Raw genomic sequence first — 17697 nt, forward strand, 5'->3', positions numbered from 1 at the left:
GTTGAGAGAAATATCCTGAAGTGGGAGAAAGCTCAAGTAGGAGAGAGAAAACATAAACCAAGGTGCTGCTGTTGCTGCTGCTAAGTCTTTCAGTCATGTCTGACTCTGTGCGACCCTATGGACAGCAGCCCACCAGGCTCCTCCATCCACAGGATTCTCCGGGCAAGAATGCTGGAGTGAGTTGCCATTTCCTTCTCCAAAACCAAGGTAGCATAGGACTAAAAATGCTCTGATAGGATTCTGAAGATGGAAAAACTAGTGCCACTATGGAGAACAGTGTGGAGATTCCTTAAAAAACTGGAAATAGAACTGCCATATGTCCCAGCAATCCCACTGCTGGGTGTACACACCGAGGAAACCAGAATTGAAAGAGACAGGTGTACCCCAATGTTCATCACATCACTGTTTATAATAGCCAGGACATGGAAGCAACCTAGATGTCCATCAGCAGATGAATGGATAAGAAAGCTGTGGTACATATACACAATGGAATATTACTCAACCATTAAAAAGAATACATTTGAATCAGTTCTAATGAGGTGAATGAAACTGGAGCTTATTATACAGAGTGAAGTAAGCCAGAAAGAAAAATACCAATACAGTATACTAACGCATATATATGGAATTTAGAAAGATGGTAATGATAACCCTGTATGCGAGACAGCAAAAGAGACACAGATGTATAGAACAGTCTTACAGAATAGGACTCTGTGGGAGAGGGTGAGGGTGGGATGATTTGGGAGAATGGCATTGAAACATGTAAATTATCATATGTGAAATGAATCGGCAGTCCAGGTTCGTTGCATGACACAGGGTGCTCGGGACTGGTGCACTGGGATGACCCAGAGGGATGGGATGGGGAGGGAAGTGGAAGAGGGGTTCAGGATGGGGAACACATGTACACCCATGGAGGATTCATGTTGATGTATGGCAAAACCAATACAATATTGTAAAGTAAAAAATAATAAAAATAAATAAGTAAATAAAATTTACACTCCCCCAAAAAAATAAATAAATGTAAGAAGTATTTTTCTCTCATGAGCAGACCTATGGTAGGTAATCCAAATCTGATAAGGTGGCTCACAACGCCATTAGGAATCCAGGCTCCTTTTCATCTTCTCCTCATCCTCTGACTTCCTTAGCATATAACTTTAATTCTTATGTCTATCTCATGGTAACAAAATGTGTGCCCAACACCCTGCCTCATGGCAAAGAGTGAAAAAAAAAAAAAAGAGGAAAGCAACTACGAGATACAGACTTCCTAATCTTATAACAGGAATGCTGAAGTCTTCCAGAAATCCCTGAAGACTCCCCCTCATGTCTCATTGCTCGAAACTGTGACTTATGACTCTTCCTAGGTACAAAAGAGACTTTTAAATGTAGCATTTTAGCTGGTTTGTTGCTTTTCTGAACAAAAATGAGATTCCACATATGCAGAAGTGGAAATGTGTATCAGGTAGGCATTGGCCATAGATGGTGATGATAGCTCATAATTTTTCATATGCTTATTTGTGGGGTTTTATTGTAACTTTTCCCCTTATGGATTATAGCCTTGTCATGGTGAAGGGGCTTGCACAACTCAATGAAACAATGAGCCATGCTAGGCGGAGCCACCCAAGACAGACAAGTCATAGGGAAGAGTTCTAAAAAAACGTGGTCCAGAGGAGAAGAAAATGGCAACCCACTCTAATATTCTTGTCTGGAAAATCCCATAGACAGCACAAAAAGGCTAAAAGATAACCGGGAGATGAGCCCCCCAGGTTGGAAGGTGTCCAATATGCTACTGGGTAACAGTGGAGGGCAATTACTAATAACTCCAGTAAGAAGGAGCCCCTGGTGGCTCAGACAGTAAAAAGTCTTCCTGCAGCGTGGGAGACTCGGGATTGGTACCTGTGTCAGGGAGATCCCCTGGAGAAGGAAATAGCCACCAGCTCCAGTATTCTTGCCTGGAGAATGCCATGGATGGAGGAACCTAGCAGGCTACAGTCCATTGGGTCAAGAAGAGTCAGACATGCCTGAGTGACTTCACTTTCACTTCACTTTCCAGTAAGAATGTAGTAACTGGGCTAAAGCAGAAACGATACTCAGCTGTGGATATGTCTGGTGATAAGTAAATCTGGTGCTGTAAAGAACAATGTTGCATAGGAACCTGGAATGTTAGGTCCATGAATCAAGGTAAATTGGAGGTGGTCCCTGATGGCTCAGATGGTAAAGAATCTGCCCGCAATGGAGACCTGTATTTGATCCCTGGGTGGGGAAGATGGCCTGGAGAAGGAAATGGCAACCCACTACAGTATTCTTGCCTGAAAAATTCCATGGACAGAGAATCCCAGCAGGCTACAGTCCATGGGTTCACAAAAAGTCAGACATGACTAAGCGACTATCACTTATACTCACTGAAGCAGGAGATGGCAATAGTGAAATCAACATCTTAGGGATCAGTGAACTAGAATGGACAGGAATTTAATTCAGATGACCATTATATCTACTACTGTGTGTACGAATCCCTTAGAAGAAATGAAATAGTCTGCATAGTCAACACAGGAGTCTGAAATGCAGTACTTGCGTGCACTTCAAAAAAGAACATAATGACTTTGGTCCGTTTCCAAGGCAAACCATTCAGAATCACATTAAAATCAGCCTGTGCCCCAATCACTGATGCTGAATAAGCTGAAGTTGAATGATTCTCTGAAGACCTATAAGACTTTCTAGAGCTAACACCAAAAAGGTATCCTTTAATTGTAGGGGATTGGAATGCAAAAATATGAAGTCAAGCGATACCAGGAATAACAGGCAAGTTTGGTCTTGCAGTACAAGATGAAGCAGAGCAAAGGCTAACAGGTTTTTGTCAAGAGAACATGTTGGCCATAGCACACATGCTTTTCCAAAAACACAAGAGATGACTCTACATGTGGACATCACCAAATGGTCAATACTTAAATCAAATTGATTATATTTTTTTGCAGATAAAAATGGAGAAGCTCTATACAGTCAGCAAAAAGCAAAAACAAGTCAGCAAAAACTGTAACTCAGACCTTCAGCTCCTTATTGCAAAATTCAGGCTTAAATTGAAGAAAGTAGGGAGAACCACTAGCCCTTCAGGTATGACCTAAATCAAATCCCTTATACAGTGGGGATGACAAATAGATTCAAAGTATCAGGTCTGGCAGACAGAGTGCCTTAAGAACTATAGACAGAGGTTTGTAACATTGTACAGGAGGTAGTGACCAAAATATTACAAAGAAAGAGAAATGTAAGAAGTCAAAGTGGTTGTCTAAGGAGGTTTTATAAATAGCTGAGGAAAGAAAAGAAGCAAAAGGCAAGGGATAAATGGAAAGATATACCCAACTGAATGGAGAGTTCCAGAGAACAGCAAGATAGGAAGGCCTTCTTAAATGAACAATGCAAAGAAATAGAGGGAAACAATATAATGGCAGACTATAGATCTCTTCAAGAAAATTGGAGATGTCAAGGAAACATTTAATGCAAGGATGGGCACAATAAAGGACAGAAATGATAAGGACCTAACAGAAGAAAAAGAGATTAAGAAGAGGTGGAAAGAATACACAGAAGAACTATACAACAAAGGTTTTAATGACTCAACCATGATGGTGCAGTCACACACCTAGAACCAGATTTCTGCAGTGTCAAGTCAAGTGGTCCTTAGAAAGCATTACTATGATCAAAGCTAGTGGAGATGACGGAATTCCAGCTGAACTGTTTAAAATCCTAAAAGATAATGCTTTTTAAATTGCTGTACTCAGTACATTAGCAAATTTGGAAAACTTAGCAGTGGCCACAGAACTGGAAAAGGTCAGTTTTCATTCCAATCCCAAATGAAGGGCAATGTCAAAGAACGTTCAAACTATCATACAATTGCTCTCTTATTTCATATCCTATCAAGGTAATGCTTAAAATCCTTCAAGCAAGGCTTCAGATATACAACTCGCAGATGTACAAGATGGGTTTAGAAAAGGCAGAAGAACAAGAGATCAAATTGCCAACATCCATTGGATCATAGAGAAAGCAAGGGAATTCCAGAAAAACATCGACTTCTGCTTCATTGACTACACAAAAGCCTTTGACTGTGTGGATCAAAACAAACTGTGGAACATTCTTAAAGAGATGGAAATACCAAACCACCTTACCTATCCCTGAGAAACCTGTATGTATGTCAAGAAGCAACAGTTAGAATCAGACATAAAGCAACAGAGTAGTTCAAAATTGGAAAAGGAGTATGATAAAGCTGTGTATTGTCACTCTGCTTATTTCACTTATATGCAGAGTACATCATGCAAAATGCCAGGCTGGGTCAATCACAAGATGGAATCAAGATTGACAGGAGAAATATCAACAACCTCAGATATCCAGATGATACCACTCTAATGGCAGATAACGAAGAGAAACTAAACAGCCTCTTGGTGAAGGTGAAAGAGGAAAGTGAAAAAGCTGGCTTGAAACTCCACATTAAAAACAAAACAAAACAAAACAAAAGATCATGTTATCTGGCCCCATCACTTCATGGCAAATAGAAGGGGAAAAAGAGGAAGAAGTGACAGATTTTCATTGCTTGGGCTCCAAAATCACTGTGGACAGTGAATGCAGCCATGAAATCAAAAGACACTTGCTCCTTGGAAGGAAAGCTATGACAAACCTAGACAGTGTATTAAAAAGCAGAGACATCACTTTGCCGACAAAGGTCTATATAGTCAAAGCTATGTTTTTTCCAGTAGTCATGTTTGGATGTGAGAGTTCGATCATAATGAAGGCTGAAAGTTTAAGAATTGGTGCTTTCGAATTATTGCCCTGGAGAAGACTCTTGAGAGTCCCCTGGACTGCAAGGAGATCAAACCAGTTAATCCTGAAGGAAATCAACCCTGAATATTCATTGGACAGACTGATGCTGAAGCTGAAGCTCCAATAACTTTGATCATCTGATGTGAAGAGCCAACTCATTGGAAAGGACCCTGATGCTGGGGAAGCTTGAAGGCAATAGGAGAAGGGGTGGCGGAGGATGAGATGGTTAGAAAATATCAGCAACTCAATGGATATAAGCCTGAGCAAACTCCAGGAGATAGTGAAGGACAGAGGGGCCTGGCGTGCTATAGTCCACAAGGCCTCAAGAGTTGGACACTGAACAACAACAGTTGTAAATTTATATAGTGAAATAAAAAGTTGGGACCAAATGTTACCTAGTTGGGACCCAAACTATTTTTTGTGTTACTGTTTCTTGAAACCTGAAAGTTTAAAAGTACTGGATTAATTAACTTTCTTAAGGTTATTCACTCTGTAAATGACAGAGGCAAGATTTGAATCCATTTCTTTGTAACTCCAGAGCCCATTCTCTTTCCAAGTAATCAGCTTCCTCTCAAGATTATTGTAAATTCACTCAGTTATTCTTCCGGCTCAAAAACCTTAATGCCCTTCCAAGCAAGTTACACACTCAGTTGCCAAGTTTTTTCGTTTGGTTGCTTTTCTCCTGCAGCTGCTCAAATGAAATTACATAGTACCTCACACATTCCACATTCAGGAAAGCAAATTAGTAGAAAGGCTCAATAAGATAAACTGTCTCTCCTTTGGCTGTTCAAATAAAATGACATCTGATAATAAGTTACAGTTTTGACCTTTATTATATGTGTAAATACAGAGCTGTGCAATGTGTTTGAACAATCAAAAGGTTTCACTTTGATGGCATTAGCATAGGCAGACACAGAATTCCTCTTCATGTGAGACACAAAGATAGATTTTAATTCTTTGATTCTCTTTAAAACCACATTTATTCTTTCTTTTTTGGAATTTTCTATAAGCTGAAATTTAGTTCAAGGAATCATTTCACCAACTGACTGCTAGCACCATTTCAATCTTTACAGAAGTCAATTGCTTCCATTTGGAAAACAGGGAAAATTAGCATTAGTAAAGAGAACAACATCTGCAGGATCATCGAAAAAGCAAGAGAGTTTCAGAAAAACATCTATTCCTGCTTTATTGACTATGCCAAAGCCTTTGACTGTGTGGATCACAATAAACTCTGGAAAATTCTGAAAGGGATGGGAATACCAGACCACCTGACCTGCCTCTTGAGAAACCTGTGTGCAGGTCAGGAACCAACAGTTAGAACTGGACATGGAACAACAGACTGGTTCCAAATAGGAAAAGGAGTTCACCAAGGCTGTATATTGTCACCCTGCTTATTTAACTTATATGCAGAGTACATCATGAGAAACTCTGGGCTGGATGAAGCACAAACTGGAATCAAGATTGCGGAGAGAAAAATCAATAACCTCAGATATGCAGATGACACCACCCTTATGGCAGAAAGTGAAGAAGAACTAAAGAGCCTCTTGATGAAATTCAAAGAAGAGAGTGAAAAAGTTGTCTTAAAGCTCAACATTCAGAAAACTAAGACCATAGCATCCAGTTCCATCACTGCATGGTAAATAGATGGGGAAACAATGGAAACAGTGTCAGACTTTATTTTCTTGGGATCCAAAATCACTGCAGCCATGAAATTAAAAGACGCTTGCTCCTTGGAAGAAAAGCTATGGCCAACCTAGACAGCATATTAAAAAGCAGAGACATTTATTTGCCAACAAAGGCCCATCTAGTCAAGGCTATGGTTTTTCCAGTAGTCATGTATGGATGTGAGAGTTGGACTTTAAAGAGGTCTGAGCATTGAAGAATTGATGCTTTTGAACTGTGGTTTTGGAGAAGGCTTCTGAGAGTCTCTTGGACTTCAAGGAGATCCAACCAGTCCCTCCTAAAGGTGATCAGTCCTGGGTGTTCATTGGAAGGACTGATGTTGAAGCTGAAACTACAGGACTGATTCTGAAGCTGAAACTCCAGTACTTTGGCCACCTGATGTGAAGAGCTGACTCATTTGAGAAGACCCTGATGCTGGATGGCATCACTGACTCGATGGATGTGAGTCTCAGTGAACTCCGGGAGTTGGTGATGGACAGGGAGGCCTGGCATGCTGCGATTCATGGGGTCACAAAGAGTTGGACAAGACTGAGCGACTGATCTGATCTGATCTGATCTGATGCTGGGAAAGATTGAGGGCAGGAGGAGAAGGGGATGACAGAAGATGAGATGGTTGGATAGCATCACTGACTCAATGGACATGAGTTTGGGTGAATTCTGGGAGTTGGTGATGGACAGGGAGGCTTGGCGTGCTGCAGTTCATGGGGTCACAAAGAGTCAGACATGACTGAGCAACTGAACTTAACTGAACTGAAAGAAAACAAAAGTAGAGCATAGCAGCCAGAGTTTTAAAAAAAAGGGGGTGCGGGGTATGAATAACATGTCTTTTTGAGGAAATTAGATAATTTTAAATTAATTATTTAAGCAAACATTATTTATTTACTTCAGAATTAATTATTTCTTGTATCCTACCTTGGAATATAAGCAGTTTTATATAGAGATAGAGACCCAGATAGAGATAAATGATACAAACGTAGTTATGCTACAGAAACTGTGACTGCTAAATTGATTTACATTTGAAGTGATTGTTTAGTTCAGAAAAGGAAGAGAAGGAAAGGATGGAGATTTTGTTGTCCAAGTCACTGCTCTCTTACCTCCTATTTCACCCACTGCAGTCAGTAAAGGGTTAAACAAATCTAAGGGAATTCTGAAGCCAGTCAGTCAAATTCTCTTGATAATGGATTTCTAGGTGATTTCCAGGATCCTTAACCACAACTTACATTAAAAGAAAACAAAAGAACAATGCAACAAGGGCAGTCTACTTGAAGGGTTATCAGGCAAATGAACCCATGAGCCATGTTAGAAAGCAACACCATACCCTCAAAATCTGCCCAGTATTCAATAATTAAGACATCAAAATCAAATTCATATTAGGGAGTAACCTTCCAGGAGCACACAGCTTACCATTAAATAACCACTTGCTCATGGGAGAACAAAAGCAAACCAAAAAAGACATGCTTACCATGGCATTCTCTGGAACTGAGGATCAAGATGCTTAACCTTTGCATTTGCCACCTGCACCCCAGTCAGTCTTTCTATGGCTCTTATCCCTCAGCCACTAAGATTGAGCTCAGTCTAAGATAAAATATTGGCCAATTTATTTGGCCTGCAAGTATCTATGGACTTAAATTTATCTTAATCTTTTTTCTCCTCTACCTGAATCAGTTAAATCTTTTTGAATTTGTAGTAAAATTGCTAAAATGATTCTCAGGATGTTCATAAAACTGCAGCACTCTTTTCTACAGCCTTCCATAATAATGTCACCATATTGTTTCATATTAAGAGGTCTTTTCCAATAACTCCTTCTGGGTTGTCAAAAAAAGTCATGAGCACTTCCTTGGAGTTCTCTACACCATCAAAGACTTATTCTTAGGCAATAAAACAATTTACCAAAAGAAGAGTATATACATTTACACTAACACCACCTAGAGAGTATGCTGTTTCAAACACTCTGTGATCCTTCATCATTTCTCAAATTGTAAATAATTCCATTTCTGGCATACCCCCTTAATGTCATCAAGCTATAAACTCTGGAAGCATTCCTTATCCTCCATATCTAGTAGCTGTGTCAGCCACGGACCATACTGTCTTCCCCTGCCATCTACCATATACCTTCAATCCAAGACAAAGAAATAGCCACTAGCCTGTCTATGCTTGCCTAGGTCTCTAAATCAATCTCAACATCTTGGAAAAGATTTGACTTTTATATCAAGAATTGATCTGAATTTCTTCAAACAAACAAACCCAAAACTATTTGTCAGAATATGAGTGCTTACAGAATATGAGTGAAAGTGCCTATGGTCCACCCTCTCCCGACGAAATGAATTAGACCGGGAAATGTAGGCGATACTATAAAATGCCAAATTTCTACATTGAATATCTACTCTCAAATGGTGCAACTCAGAGCTCCAGTTTTACTGTCAATGTGAGGGTTTCTTTTTACTGAATCCCTCTTACTACAAGAGGTTATATAAGCACCTTTATTGTTTTTGGTAGGTCCCTTTTGTCTTCTGGTAGCATGCTGATAAGAGCTTGGTAATCAGGATGGGAGTCACTCCTAGCTCAATTCTCAGGCATAGTTCGGTTCAGATTTAGCCAGGAAATGTGCCAAAGTTCACAGACAGTACAAGAGCTACCACAAATTAAACCAGTGTGGTAAGTTTTTCTGTTTTGTCACATAAGGTATCTAAGTTATCTTTATCTAGCCTCAAAGCCAGGATTGGGAGAAACTGTTGTCTAACAGGGATGTTGTGTGAAGACAGAAACACTTACCACCCTCCAGTACACAATGATGCTGTTTCTGACAGCTGTCAGTGACTGTAGCAGAGAGGGGAGCAGCCTCTTTTGCTTCTCTCTTCCATATACACACAATCTTGGCAAAAAGAAGAGCTTCCCTGGTGGTTCAGACAGTAAAGCATCTGCCAGTAATGCAGGAGACTCATGTTCGATCCCTGGGTTGGAAAGATCCCCTGGAGAAGGACATGGCAACCCACTCCAGTATTCTTGCCTGGAGAATTCCATGGATTGAGGAGCCTGGTGGGCTACAAGTCCATGGGGTCACAAAGAGTCGGACACAACTGAGTGACTTCACTTTGCTTTGCTTTGCTATACAGAGAAAAGCGGGTGGAAATGTGGGTATTATGCATCTAGTGTAGCTACCTCTTCCCTTTGTATCATGCAAAAATGCTTGAGACCTTCAATTCAGTTCAGTCACTCAGTCATGTCCGACTCATTGCGACCCCATGAACTGCAGCACGCCAGGCCTCCCTGTCCATCACCAACTCCTGGAGTCTACCCAAACCCATGTCCATTGAGTCGGTGATGCCATCCAACCATCTTATCCTCTGTCATCGCCTTCTCCTCCTGCCCTCAATCTTTCCCAGCATCAGGGTCTTTTCAAATGAGTCAGCTTTTCACATCAGGTGGCCAAAGTATTGGAGTTTCAGCTTCAACATCAGTCTTTCCAATGAACACCCAGGACTGATATCCTTTAGGATGGACTGGTTGGATCTCCTTGCAGTCCGAGGGACTCTCAAGAGTTTTCTCCAACACCACAGTTCAAAAGCATCAATTCTTCAGTGCTCAGCTTCTGTCTGAATATTTGGGGTATTCCACATGACCACTACATACTTCCTCATGTCAGTCATTTGTCCTTCTTCCCATAGTCTGTATCTTGATGAATGTCTTCTTTGAAAAAGTCCCGCTCCTGCCTGTGCCCCCCCCCCCAGGATATGCTACTTCTTCCTGAAGAAACAAGTCCCAAGATTCTTTACATGCCTTGTAGAATGCACACCTTCAGATATCTCCTATGTGTCAGAAGCGTGTTCTCCTCAAGAAGGTTTCTTCTGCTAGCTATACGAAAGAGGTAAGCCTTGCAAGTAAGAGCAGGTCTCACATTTCAGATTACAATTTGGATCTCCCCAAGTATCTAAAAATTCAGACATATTTCACATTATGAGGGTTAATTTCTTACCAATCCCTATATCTATACCAGAAGCACAAAATTTCATCAATATAACATCAAGCCTATAATGCCAGAGGAATACCCTCCTTCCTCAAGACTCAGGGTTACATTACAAAGTAATTACAAAGTTCATTCCATGAACTTCATGTTGAAGGATGCTGAGTCCAATTCTCTTCCCTAATTTTTGGATCTCTTCTTTCCTCCTTAGAGGTTATTACAAGTGCCTTGACATCAATAGAAAGTTATAAAACTCTTGCCAAAGAGTTCCATTCAAAGCCTTCTATTATCTGCCACTACTCTGGTTTATATTCCCCGTGTTCCAGAAACCTTGATGGTTTATATTTTCCCTAATACTCTCTTTGCTTTCCTGTTTCTGCTACTTTGATCATGACATTCTTGCTACATAAATGGCACTTTCTATACTTTTCTCTGTCCAAAAACTTTTACTTACTTTTCATGTTCCCTTCTTACATTTTTTTTCATAAGCATTCCTTGGTCTGCCTTGAAGTACCAACTACCTTTAACTACTTAGCTTCAAAGCACTATGAACTTCCATTACTCACCTTATATGATCTTTATTGTAGGAATTTCTTGATAAAAAATTCAAACTGTATTTATCTCAGGATATAACAGAGTAGGTACTAGGGGACTTAAGCTGTTCTCTGTAAATATTTTCTGATTGAACAAATAAGTATACCAATGCTTTATAACAGAAAAGTAAATGGAAGGACTCGAGATTGTCCAGATGTTGTTTGAGGTTCTAATGTTTATTTTTTTGAAGGTAAGTGAGGTGTGGTTAATATACACGTAGGCACAAATGTGTGCATGTGTGCACGCACATGCACACACACAGGAACCAACATAGTACCAACTTATGTCTAACCCTTTCTTCAAAATGATGTTCTACGAGTATACTCACAGATAGACTGCACTCCACTGGGGTAATATCTGTTGCTATGAAAATGTTCAGTTCAGTTCAGTCGCTCAGTCGTGTCCAGCTCTTTGCAACCCCATGAATCACAGCACACCAGGCCTCCCTGTCCATCACCGACTCCCGGAGTTCACTCAGACTCATGTCCATCAAGTCAGTGATGCCATCCAGCCATCTCATCCTCTGTTGTCTCCTTCTCCTCCTGCCCACAATCCCTCCCAGCATCAGAGTCTTTTTCAATGAGTCAACTCTTCCATGAGGTGGCCAAAGTACTGGAGTTTCAGCTTTAGCATCATTCCTTCCAAAGCAATCCCAGGGCTGATCTCCTTCAGAATGGACTGGTTGGATCTAATTACAGTCCAAGGGATTTTCAAGAGTCTTCTCCAACACCACAGATCAAAAGCATCAATTCTTCGGTGCTCAGCCTTCTTCACAGTCCAACTCTCACATCCATACATGACCACAGGAAAAACCATAGCCTTGACTAGACGGACCTTTGTTGGCAAAGTAATGTCTCTGCTTTTGAATATGCTATCTAGGTTGGTCATAACTTTGCTTCTAAGGAGTAAGCATCTTTTAATTTCATGGCTGCAGTCACCATCTTCAGTGAATTTGGAGCCCCACATAATAAACTCTGCCACTGTTTCCACTGTTTCCCCATCTATTTCCCAGGAAGTGATGGGACCAGATGCCATGATCTTAGTTTTCTGAATATTGAGTTTTAAGCCAACTTTTTCACTCTCCTCTTTCACCTTCATCAAGAGGCTTTTTAGTTCCTCTTCACTTTCTGCCATAAGGGTGGTGTCATCTGCATATCTGAGGTTATTGATATTTCTCCCAGCAATCTTGATTCCAGCTTGTGCTTCTTCCAGCCCAGCGTTTCTCATGATGTTCTCTGCATAGAAGATAAATAAGCAGGGAGACAATACACAGCCTGACGTACTCCTTTTCCTGTTTGGAACGAGTCTGTTGTTCCATGTCCAGTTCTAACTGTTGCTTTCTGACCTGCATACAAATTTCTCAAGAGGCAGGTCAGGTGGTCTGGTATGCCCATCTCTTTCAGAATTTTCTACAGTTTATTGTGATCCACACAGTCAAAGGCTTTGGCATAGTCAATAAAGCAGAAATAGATGTTTTTCTGGAACTCTCTTGCTTTTTCGATGATCCAGCGGATGTTGGCAATTTGGTCTCTGGTTCCTCTGCCTTTTCTAAAACCAGCTTGAACATCTGGAACTTCACGGTTCACATATTGCTGAAGATGTGAGATGAATGCAATTTGCAGTAGTTTGAGCATTCTTTGGCATTGCCTTTCTTTGGGATTGGAATGAAAACTGACCTTTTCCAGTCCTGTGGCCACTGCTGAGTATTCCAAATTTGCTGGCAATTGAGGGCAGCACTTTCACAGCATCATCTTTCAAGATTTGAAATAGCTCAACTGGAATTCCATCACCTCCACTAGCTTTGTTTGTAGTGATGCTTTCTAAGGCCCACTTGACTTCACATTCCAGGATGTCTGGCTCTAGGTGAGTGATTACACCATCGTGATTATCTGGGTCATGAAGATCTTTTTTGTATACTTCTTCTGTGTATTCTTGCCACCTCTTCTTAATATATTCGGCTTCTGTTAGGTCCATATCATTTCTGTCCTTTATCAAGCCCATCTTTGCATGAAATGTTCCCTTGGGATCTCTAATTTTCTTGAAGAGATCGCTAGTCTTTCCTATTCTGTTGTTTTCCTCTATTTCTTTGCATTGATCACTGAGGAAGGCTTTCTTATCTCTCCTTGCTATTCGTTGGAACTCTGCATTCAGATGCTTATATCTTTCCATTTCTCCTTTGCTTTTCACTTCTCTTCTTTTCACAGCAATTTGTAAGGCCTCCCCAGACATCCATTTTGCTTTTTTGCATTTCTTTTCCATGGGAGTGGTCTTGATCCCTGTCTCCTGTACAATGTCACGAACCTCAATCCATAGTTCATCAGGCACTCTATCTATCAGATCTAGTCCCTTAAATCTATTTGTCACTTTCACTGTATAATCATAAGGGATTTGATTTAGATCATACCTGAATGGTTTAGTGGTTTTCCGTACTTTATTCAAGTCTGAATTTGGCAATAAGAAGTTCATGGTCTGAGCCACAATTAGCTCCTGGTCTTGTTTTTGTTGACTATATAGAGCTTCTCCATCTTTGGCTGCAAAGAATATAATCAATCTGATTTCCGTGTTGACCATCTGGTGATGTCCATGTGTAGAGTCTTCTCTGTGTTGTTGGAAGAGGGTGTTTGTTATGACCAGTGCATTTTCTTGGCAAAACTCTATTAGTCTTTGCCCTGCTTCATTCTGTATTCCAAGGCCAAATTTGCCTGTTACTCCAGGTGTTTCTTGACTTCCTACTTTTGCATTCCAGTCCCCTATAATGAAAAGGACATTTTTTTGGGTGTTATTTCTAAAAGGTCTTATAGGTCTTCATAGAACCGTTCAACTTCAGCTTGTTCAGTGTTACTGGTTGGGGCATAGACTTGGATTACTTTGATATTGAATGGTTTGCCTTGGAAATGAACAGAAATCATTCTGTCGTTTTTGAGATGCATCCAAGTACTGCATTTTGAACTCTTTTGTTGACCACAATGGCTACTCCATTTCTTCTGAGGGATTCCTGCCTGCAGTAGTAGATATAATGGTCATCTGAGTTAAATTCATCCATTCCAGTCCATTTTAGTTTGCTGATTCCTAGAATGTCGACGTTCAGTCTTGCCATCTCTTGTTTGACCACTTCCAATTTGCCTTGATTCATGGACCTGACATTCCAGGTTCCTATGTAATATTGTTCTTTACAGCATCGGACCTTGCTTCTAACACCAGTCACATCCACAGCTGGGTATTATTTTTGCTTTGGCTTCATCCCTTCATTCTTTCTGGAGTTATTTCTCCACTGATCTCCAGTAGCATATTGGGCACCTACTGACCTGGGGAGTTTCTCTTTCAATATCCTATCATTTTGCCTTTTCATACTCTTCATGGGGTTCTCAAGGCAAGAATACTCAAGTGGTTTGCCATTCCCTTCTCCAGTGGACCACATTCTGTCAGACCTCTCCACCATGATCCGCCCCTCTTGGGTGGCCCTAGGGGCATGGCTTAGTTTCATTGAGTTAGACAAGGCTGTGGTCCTAGTGTGATTAGATTGACTAGTTTTCTGTGAGTATGGTTTCAGTGTGTTTGCCCTCTGATGCCCTCTTGCAACACTTATCGTCTTGCTTGGGTTTCTTTTACCTTGGACGTGGGGTATGTCTTCAGGGCTGCTCCAGCAAAGTGCAGCCGCTGCTCCTTACCTTGGACGAGGTGTACCTCCTCACTGCCACCCCTTCTGACCTTGAACGTGGAATAGCTCCTCTAGGCCCTCCTGCACCTGAGCAGCCACCACTCCTTGGAGGTGGGATTGCGCCTCCCAGCTGCCACCCTTGGCCTCGGGTGTGGGCTATGTCCTCTCAGCCGCCGCCCTTGACCTCGGACAAGGGGTAGCTCCTCTTGGCTTCCTCCTCTGGGGCAAGGGGTCCTCCAGGCTTCTGACCCTGACCTCGGATGTGGGGTAGCCGCCCGTGCTAAATGAGCTGGTCGCAGCCTCCCGTGCTACAGGAAAATGTTGTGTAGTATAAAAAGCTGGGTTTTAGATTAAGAATGAACTGAGAGTAAATTCTGACTCAGTTTCTAGCTGCATAAAATTGAGAAAGACATTTAACTGCTCTGAGCCTTAGCTTCCAAAACTGCAAAAATGAAGAAAACAGTATTATTATGAAGCTTACATGAGATAGTATATATAAGACATCTGGCCTGATGGCTGTCAAATAGTAGACATTCAGTTAATGCAGTTTACCTTCCCACTTTGCAATCATGTTTTGGGTATTTTCTTATAGTATAAATACTTGAGCTTGTTCACTACTGATTTCCTATATGTTTGCTTTCTCCTCAACTAGACTATGATCAAAAATGTAAAAACTTTTTTTTTCTTGTTCTCTACATTAGATTTAATATTGTCACTTACACAGTAGACACTTAAGAAATGTTTACTAAAATTACATATTCAAGAACTCATCTGGTAAATATACTAAAAATCACTGAATATACACTTTAAATGTGTGAACTTTATGATGTGTAGATTATAACTTACTAAAGCACTTTAAGAATAAAAAGAACTTTTCTTACAGTAATATATGACTCACCTATGAGAAAGGGGCCTGAGATAGATATAAAAACTTTGCAGTAGGCATTTCTACTGTTTACAAATATCTGATTCTCATCTCCTTCCAAATGTGTGGGGAGATTCCTTTTCCCTTTGTTGTAGTTAGGCAGAGCCATTTGACTCTCACTGACTGATAAAATGTGAATGGGAGTGACATATATCACTTTAGGCTGGAAATATTTAATTGCTGGTTCTTATCTCTCCAGTGCTTTCTTCCCTTCCAAGGCAGTTGAGGAAGAAGTGTCATGTAGATGTAGCAGTGCCAAAAGACTGAAGCAGTGAGGATTGCTAACTATGAAGGATGACTACCCTGGAGAGTCACACATACCTGCAAGAGACTTGGAGGAAGCAAAAAACAAAAAAAACAAAAAAAACAAACACTCAACATTGGTCTTGAAAAAGTGTGTTGAGCAGATTTCTAAACTGACTCTCAATAATCCTGCTCCCTAGTGTACATGTCCTGTCTAATACTGTCCCTGGAGTATGATAGGACCTATGACTATCATGGGATAGTTGCTACTTTGATCAGTTGCCTTATACAGCAGTGGTGATGAGATACACATGTATTACATTAAAAAGACTCCCCTATAGCAGACTGGAGTGAAATTTCCCTGCTGACACTGAAGAAGCAAGATACTATATTGTCAGAGGGCCACATGCTAGGACCTGAAGGTAATCTCTAAGAGCTGAGAGTCACTATCTGGCAGCCAGCAAGAAATCTGAGACCTCAATTTATCAACTGGTAGGAACTGAATTCTGCCAATGATTTGAATGAGCCTGGAAGATGGTTTCAAGTATCAGATGAGATCAGAGACCCAGCTGACACTTTGATTTCAACCTGGTCAGAAACTGGTGAAAGCAGCTACATTATACCAGAACTTCTGATCCATTGAAATAGTGAGACAATAAATTGGAATTAAGTCTCCAAGTTTGGGGTAATTTGTTATGGAAGGATAAAAAACTAATACTATAAGCCATTTAGATTTTGATGCTGCCTACTTCTTTTGCATCACTTAGCCTATCTTGACTGATATAACATTCCAAGCAGATATTTTAAAGACTCTGCTTTTAAGAAGAACATGAAAGAAGAGCCTTTCTTATTGGCTAGGCATGCATTTGTAAATAAGGGCAGTCTGCTGAATTTTAAAGACTAGTGTTTAAGAATTTCCATTCTACTTATTCACATTGCATTTTACTGCATCATGACAATAGAACAATCAGAAAAATAATCTAAATGGAATATTCTAAGTGCAATGATTTTCATCAGTAAAGCAAGTGAGCATTCTTGAAATCCTATGGTATTTTGAATACTTTTGCATTTACATATTAAACCAAAATGTCATCATTATGTTTTCTCTTTAAGCTAGCATGACTAGTACTATTATATTTTGACTCTTAGAGGAATTGACCATAATTTTATGCAAAAGAAATTCTATAATAAAACTCTTCCTAACAGGTAGACACATAATCTTGCATTCAGTGACTCTGAAGTATCAAGCGTTGAATGGAAATGTTATTGAGATAAAAAATGTACTTGACTTTATAATCTCTACAAAGAAAGTACACTAGAACACCATTAGGGCATGGCTTAATTATTATAAAAATTCAAATAAATTAAAGTAATAACTGCTCAAAATAATTGAAAAACCATCACAGCACTATATATGAAGTAAAACCTGCATTATAAAGTACTATTCTACCTCATGGCCGGGTTTTACATATGAAAGAATGGTCAACTGCATTCACAGGAGGATTAACAGGCTTCCCAAAGTCTTCCTACTCCAATGATGTACCTCACCCACCTGCACCCAGATGCCTGAATCTACTATTGAGAAGAATTTACTCAGCACCATATTCCTTGTCTTTTGCTAAAGGGCAAATATCTTAGGGAGGGATATCAGTTTAATTCTCATAATGCATTTATATTTTTAGTACAAATCATTTCTCATGTCCTTTCTAGGAATGCTTTAAAAGGAAATAAAGATTCATGATTCCTATAGGACCCCAAATAAGAGAAAATGTCATGTCAATGTCGTGTGTCCTATGTTTGGCACAACTCCACCATGTTTCAAAATGTACTTTTTAA

Source organism: Bubalus kerabau, chromosome X (genome assembly GCF_029407905.1).
Source record: "Bubalus kerabau isolate K-KA32 ecotype Philippines breed swamp buffalo chromosome X, PCC_UOA_SB_1v2, whole genome shotgun sequence".
NCBI lineage: Eukaryota > Metazoa > Chordata > Mammalia > Artiodactyla > Bovidae > Bubalus > Bubalus kerabau.